The sequence below is a fragment of the Python bivittatus genome, unplaced genomic scaffold, assembly GCF_059951505.1.
Source record: "Python bivittatus isolate LINGU-HERP-01145 unplaced genomic scaffold, Pbiv_v1 ctg000590_np1212, whole genome shotgun sequence".
NCBI lineage: Eukaryota > Metazoa > Chordata > Lepidosauria > Squamata > Pythonidae > Python > Python bivittatus.
Genome location: NW_028277086.1, coordinates 23,666,026 through 23,673,277, shown reverse-complemented (window position 1 = coordinate 23,673,277; position 7,252 = coordinate 23,666,026).

Below are 7,252 nucleotides of genomic sequence, written 5' to 3'. Positions count from 1 at the left end.
ACTTAGATCATTAACCCTCTACATGAGCTGGTTTTAAAGACAGCAAACAACAGGAAATAAAATATTCAGAGACAAGATATTACACTGGTCTTGAATAACTTCACTAGTTTACTGTTTGTTTTAAGCACAATTCAGAGGTGTACAATATACTGATTCATACATAGAAAATAATTGCTAAATGCTAAATCTGCATACCGACAATGTATCTTCATTATATACTAAGCTATAATACAGATTAAATTATTCTGACCTACTCTGACACAAGGGACAAGCTTAGAATTATATTGGGCCTGCTTGTTAAGCCAAATTAACAAGTCATTTTAGGCGCGCTAAGCAAAGTGTGAAGATGCTTATCCAGCAACTTCAGTCCAAAACAGCCAACTTTTGCTGACCTTTGCAGCAAGGGCATTTGTGGAAGGGGCTCAAAATAGTCAAGATAGCCACAACTGTGCCATCAAAATGTTGCCTCTTTTTATGTGCATTGCACATGTGGCATACATAAAAGACGGACACAACTTCTGTTGTGGAGTTGGGATTGCCATCTTGACTTTGCTTTACCTCCTCCCCTCCAGTAGAGGTACCTGCCTTGCCGTGAACTATATGAACCCCAGTTGCCCAAGCTGATTATGTCAAGCTAGCATGTGTTTCACCCCCACAAATCTAAAACAGCCAAAAGTGGAATTGGGACCGAGCAGATCATGATGGTTAATATCTCTTTAAGCAAGATGGAGAATAATTATATTAGTAATGTATACATTTATAATTTAGTAGATAGGTTTATACCATAGACTGAGAGAGAGATGGGTAGATCTACAGATCAGATTACAACTCTATACATAAGCAAAGAAATAAGTAATACAAAAACACCTTTGCTTAATTGGCATCCAGGATGTAGACACAATTTTATACTCCATGTCTAGATTGTTGGTGTTTGTGTTCTTTTACTGCAAGTCAGTGTGGTGTAGTGGTTAAATTTTGGATTAAGATAATGAAGACCCAGGTTCAAGTCTATCCTTAGCCATGGAAACATTGAGTAACTTTAGGCCAGTCATAATCTCTCAGCCCAACCTATTTCTCAGGTTTTTTGTTAAAGAGAAATATTGAGGATGGTACACATTACCTTGAGTTCCTGGAAGAAAGGCGTGATATAAATCTAATATGAAATCTATTACCTAAGATACTGTGTTCAACTAGTTTAGCTTGAAGAACAAGCTAACAATATTTATTTTTGCAGCCTGTAAGATTATGATTGTAAGGATTTGTCCCGAATAGGACAAATTGGGTTTTTCTTTTCCAAAATTATTCTTCATCAAATATTTGCACGGGTGACTCCTGAGAAAGTAGACAGGGCTCAGTTCAGCCACTTGTTTACTGAATCAGGCCCCTCCTGGATTGTGAAAGTGGCCCAGGAGAGGACCTGCAGTTGGGTCCATCCTGTGGTGGCGGCCTCTTTGAAGGAGGGGGTGGTGTGACTCCTCCTGAAGAGGCCATCCTTGGGCCCAACTATTTTTTATAACTATCATCCTGCCTCCAAATTTCCATTTGTAGGGAACATTTTTGAGAAGGTGGTCAGTCTGCAGTTAATGAGAACCCTGGAGGAACAGATTATCTAGACCCATTTCAGTCAGTTTCAAACTGGGATTTAAAACAGATAGTTATGCTTGTAGATGGCCTGTGGTGGAGCCAGGAAGAAGGGGCCATCCATCCTTGTGCTCCTTGATCTCTCAGCAGCTTTTATTCTGTCAACTACAGTATCCTTATGGGTTGGCTTCAGGGGTGGGATATTAGGGCACCATTTTGCAATGGTTCTCTTCCTTCTTCCAGGGCTACCCCACCCATGGCTAGAGATGGAATATCCCCAGATCTAGGTGGCCCTAACATCCACAGCCACTCAGTATTGGTAGGATTGAATCAAGATGGTGCCTCCCCATCCAAACCTGCAGAGCCTCCAGGCACTGGGAGAAGACCTCAATAGCCTTGGCCTGCCTGGGATCAAAATATATAACTGGGTATCAGCATACTGATGCTAGTGAAGCCCAAACTGGAAAATGACCTCACCCAGCAATTTCATGTAAAAGGGGAGAAAGAGTTGATCCTTATGGTACCCCACAAAAGAGGGGCCTAATCACCTCATGGCTTGATTACTACTATATACTCTACATGGGGTTGCACTTGAAGATCACCTGGAAGCTTCAACTGGTCCAGAATGCAGTGGCATGGACAATGATGGGCATGCCTTGTATGCCCATGTGACACACCTGCTTAGTGAGCTGCACTGGTTGTCAGTGTGCTTCCAGCTGTGATTCAAGATGCTGATTATGGCCTATAAAGCCCTACAGGACATAGGGCCTGGTTACTGAGGGACCGCCTATCTCCTGTCATATCAGCCCAGCCAGTTTGATCTGACAGGTTGGCATACTCCAGGTACCTTTGATCAAGCAATGCCATCTATCGGAACCCCAGTGCCCTCTGGAATAAGGTTCCTCCAGATGGTTCCCACCCTAATAGCATTCCAGAGGTCCTTAAAGACCTGGCTTTTCTTCCAGGCTTTAGGCTACGGTGGTTGGAGCCCCTTGTAGAGTGAATGTATGTTGCTGTTGGCTGGATTCACTATCTTGTTCGTTGTTTATTTTATCTGAATTGCATATTGTTGTTTGTTTTTTATGCGGTGAGCCACCCAGAATCAAAATGGAGTTGAATGATATCCAAGTTGAATGCAGTACAATACAATACAATACAATACAATACATAATTCTTTTAACTAAAGAAACCCCAAGCAGGAACATCTCCTTCAATGTACATAATTTGTGTGTTGGTGGCCCAGTTATACATCTCAATGTTATCTCTTAAAGACTTGGGTACTCAAGAAAGGTCTTTTTGATATGATCATCTTAATCATAGACTGTCTTTCTGAGAGAGGTAAGACTGTCTCTTTCTTGTTCTGCTTTAAATGGCTCGTTGGGACGAAGCATTTTAATGATCTGTGATTAGATCATTTCCCTCATTTAACATCACTCTCACATTTTATTGCATGGTTTTTATTCCTCTGTTTCTTGGTTTTACTGTAAGTTTTAATTGATTCTTTAGGCAGAGAGCATAATTTATAAGTTTAATGATTTAACATTTATAAATTTAATAAAAGCATACATGGGAGGGCTTGTAAATCTGTATGTGAACATTATAAGGCTTTTGCTTTACATTGTCCTTTCCTTCTGCTTATGCACAAAAAGCCAGCAGGGACTGTTAGTCCTTGAAAGAGAATAATCACGGTTCAACATGCCATGGCTTCCAATGTCCTGTCTCTAAAAGGACTACAGCATTAGGGGCGCAGCTGGGTAGTGCTAAGAGGGCTTTAAAAAAGCGGGTCTGAATATTACAGAGCTCTTGAGATATTATATTTATCTATGCAGAAGCCCCGTATAGGAACTGTGAGGCAAGCGTATCATTGAAGAATGTAGGCTCCATCATTTGAACAGAAGAAATGCAGAAGTGCAAATAAGGTGGCTTCTCACTTTAGAACAGTGGTGGGTTGACTAGGATAGAGAATGGTGAAACAACAAGCCAAGATACCTAAGACCCTTGACCTGCTTGATCAGATGATCCAAAACTGACCGTTTATGGCACTTAAATTTCCTCCTTAGGAAATTTAAGGAAAATCAGGATCTCAGATTTGTCCCAATTTATGGCAAGGCAATTTTGCCTGCAATAATCAGCAAAGGCTTTTAGAAGGTGTTTGAGGCCCAGTCTTGAATGGGAGAGTAAAACTGTATCATCAGCATACAGCAACAAGCACCATAATCTTCTATGCCTGAGGGAAGGGAAATGGCCGTCAATGCAGTTTAGATATGATTCCAGATCATTAAGATAGATGTTAAATCATACTTAGGCCAAAATACAGCCCTGGCATGCATCCTCATTCATAGGGATAACGTTTGTAAGAACACCATCATTACCACATCTCATTTGCAGTTGACTATTTTTGTACAGAGCTTCTATAAGAATGACTAATGTCTTGTGAGTAGAGTATCATTTTGTTGAGTTTTTGTCAGAGTTTGGATTTAGGGACAGAGTCAAATACGGCCCTCAGACCCATAAATGCAGCAAACAGTTTCCCTGCTGGGGGGCTGGAATATTTTTCTGCAATTTGAGAGACCAGGCAGTGGTCCAGAGTGGAGCAGCCTTTCCTGAAGGCAGCTTGGGTTTCTGTGATTAATGATCCTTTTTCCAGAAATGATGTTAATTTATTATTTACAAATCTGGATGCAGGTTCCCTATATTAGATAATAAACTTATAGGTCTGTAGCTTGCAGGGTTCATTGGGGATCCCTTTTTGTAGAGTGGGACAGTTATAGCTGTCTTCCAACCTGAAGGCATTATCCCTGAGTTGTTAACAGCCATAAATAGTGTGGCAAGTAGAGGTGCCCACCAGAAAAGATTTGCCTGATGAAATCAAGGGAAATACAGTTGTGCCCTGGAGCTTTCCCTAATCTAAATTGTTGAACGAGGGAACAGATATCAGCTTCAGTTACAGGAACCCAAAGGGAAAAATTGATAGTATTAAAATCTGTATGGCTGGTATCAGAAGTTTGCTTGAAAAATAAGAATTTGAAAAAGCTCTTGCAGACAACATAGAAATATTGCAGTCCACAGTAGGTGCATTTGAACCAAGATTACTAGATATAAGGCTCCAAAATATTTTGGAATGGTTATTCAAAGAGGCATCAAGTAATTTGTACCAGGTGTCCTTACTTTTGTGATATTTTTAAATGTTATCAAATTCTTATAACCTTTTTTTTAGCTGAAAATAACTAGGTGGAAGATTAGGAAGACTGTTTAAATGATATGAAATACAGATTTCTCTTAACTGTCTCCTAAAAATGAGACACTCTGAATCAAACCAATTATCTACATACTTCATTTTCCTATTGGTTGTTGGATTATAAATATTAGATCCCTCAATCAATACACTTTTAATTAGAAATGACAGTTTATCATAACCATTTATAACATCATGAGAATTTCCATTCTCAGTTATGGTAGTTTTAACAGTTAGTAATTTAGGGGAATTTAAATGGGTCAGCATAAACTCATCTAGACCTGGTAACCATTTAAATTTGACTACATTTTGTCTGTGCCAGTAATATTACCAGGGTAAAGCCATTTAATTATTGTTAGATCACATCTGGGAGTTAAAAGATGGGTTCTTGGAGGCTGATGATCTGTCAGTTGTGAAGTCAGTTAAAAAAATGAACTAAAGTGCTGGCAGTTTTGGATATTAGTGTGAGACTAGGCTGAAGCTGCCATAACCTAAAGATGAAGCAGGCACTTAAGCAGAGAGGACAAAAGCCAGGAAACTTATCTATGAGATCCCTTCAGGGAGGTAGATAAGAAGGAAGCAAGTTCTTAAGGAAAAAACAAAGGACCTGAACCAGAAAAAGGAAGTTGGGCCTGAGCACATGGAAACCCTCACCCCAATCCCATCAACTTGTAAATCAACCCAGCAAGGACTTTTGCTGGGTTGATTTACAAGGGGTCCCAAAGCCCGCCCACTGAGTCCTCTGAGCTGAGTCTTCTGAGTCACCTTTGGATCCAGATTTGGCCTGGCAGCCTAGTTGGGAAGGACAAGTGTGGATGAGCGTGTGTGTGTGTGTGTGTGTGTGTGTGTGTGTGTTTGAGAAAGAGCAAATGTACCCTGCAACCAGTAAAGTTTTGCTGGTACTTTAAATTCACTGGGTCTCCGTGTATTACAAAGAACCTCTTGTGCCTGAGTGTTCAGTTGGAAGTGATTTGTGTGTATTCCTAATTATTTCCCGGCTGTTGACCAGGGCTGTGTGTCTGTCTGCTCCAGCCGCACCTATCTGGAAAACCCAGGTAGAAAGCAAGGGGAGCAATCCGCATGCCTCAACAGGCTGTGAGTGTGTGAGTGAGTGACCATAAGCCGAATCTGGGAGCAGCGTGTGTAACATTAGGCAATTATCTATCAACTAGAGCAGTGTTTCTTAACCTTGGCAACTTTAAGACATGTGGACTTCAACTCCCAGAATTCCCCAGCCAACCTTGCTGGCCAGGGAATTCTGGGAGTTGAAGTCCACACGTCTTAAAGTTGCCAAGGTTGAGAAACACTGAACTAGAGCCTCTGAAGCTTGTAGGTGATTGCAGAGGGCCTATTGCCTAGAATTGAGCTATTTAAGATATGCAGAATTAACTTATTAGCTAGATGGATTGGGCCAGCATCTGAAAAATCTATGCAATAGTCTTGAGAGTGACCAAAAATAGCCCTCAGTAGTAAGAAAGAAAAAGATGTTATCTCTGCCTAAGCAGTGTTATTGGCGAAAAGCTTTCTCTGTGGATGCTTTCCCCACTCCATTCTTTTGATTTAAATGGAAGAGGCATGGCCAATAAACTTATCTTCATCCCCCCTTCTCATGTGCTTATGCACACATTTACACACCTGTACTGACAGTAACTCTTGGCATATGAGCACAAATCTCTCAAACTACAGAATATCCTGATTGAGCACACCCTGTTATAGAGAAGGACCCAATCCAGGAGCTAGCAATTCAAAAATTTCCTTGTTCCGACAGAACATTGCTTATGATCATCTCTAGCAACCTCACAAATCTGGACAATGTGCAAAAAGATAAGGAGACATGTTGCTGAAAGCTGCTGCTTAGGGTGATTTGCAGTTTGACTTTATTCTCTTGGGGGAAATCCTTCTTCTTCTTTTTCTCATAGCAGAGTCTCTGTAGCTCCTTTCCTGGTTGGGTTCTGATTTTAATGAGCAAGGGAGATTTAGTACGATTGCTGGCAAATCCTATCCTGTTACATTTCTCCTATTTGTTGCAATCAAGCCACTCAGTATAGTTTGGTAAGATAAAGAGTCAATCAAGTTGAGTCAACTCCTAATGTTTGCATAAACCCATCAATGCAGTCCTTTTAGCAGCAGTATCAAAATATTTTTCAACTGCTTTCTTCCAAGATTTTTAAAATTTCTATTTCTTACCCTCAGCTCTAGATTACCCTGGTGGACTCCATTCCAGGTACTAACCTGACTTGACCCTGCTTGTACTCAGGTTGCAGGTCAGCTTGCAACCTGAGACCAAAATTCATACAGTGTCTCTTTGTTGATAGAATAACAAAAAAGAACAAGTTCAACCAATGACAATTTAGTATCCATTTAGTACATCTTCTTAAATAATTGCTTGAGGCTGCTGTAATAATCCTGCTAGAGAACCATTAAAAGACTCAATTC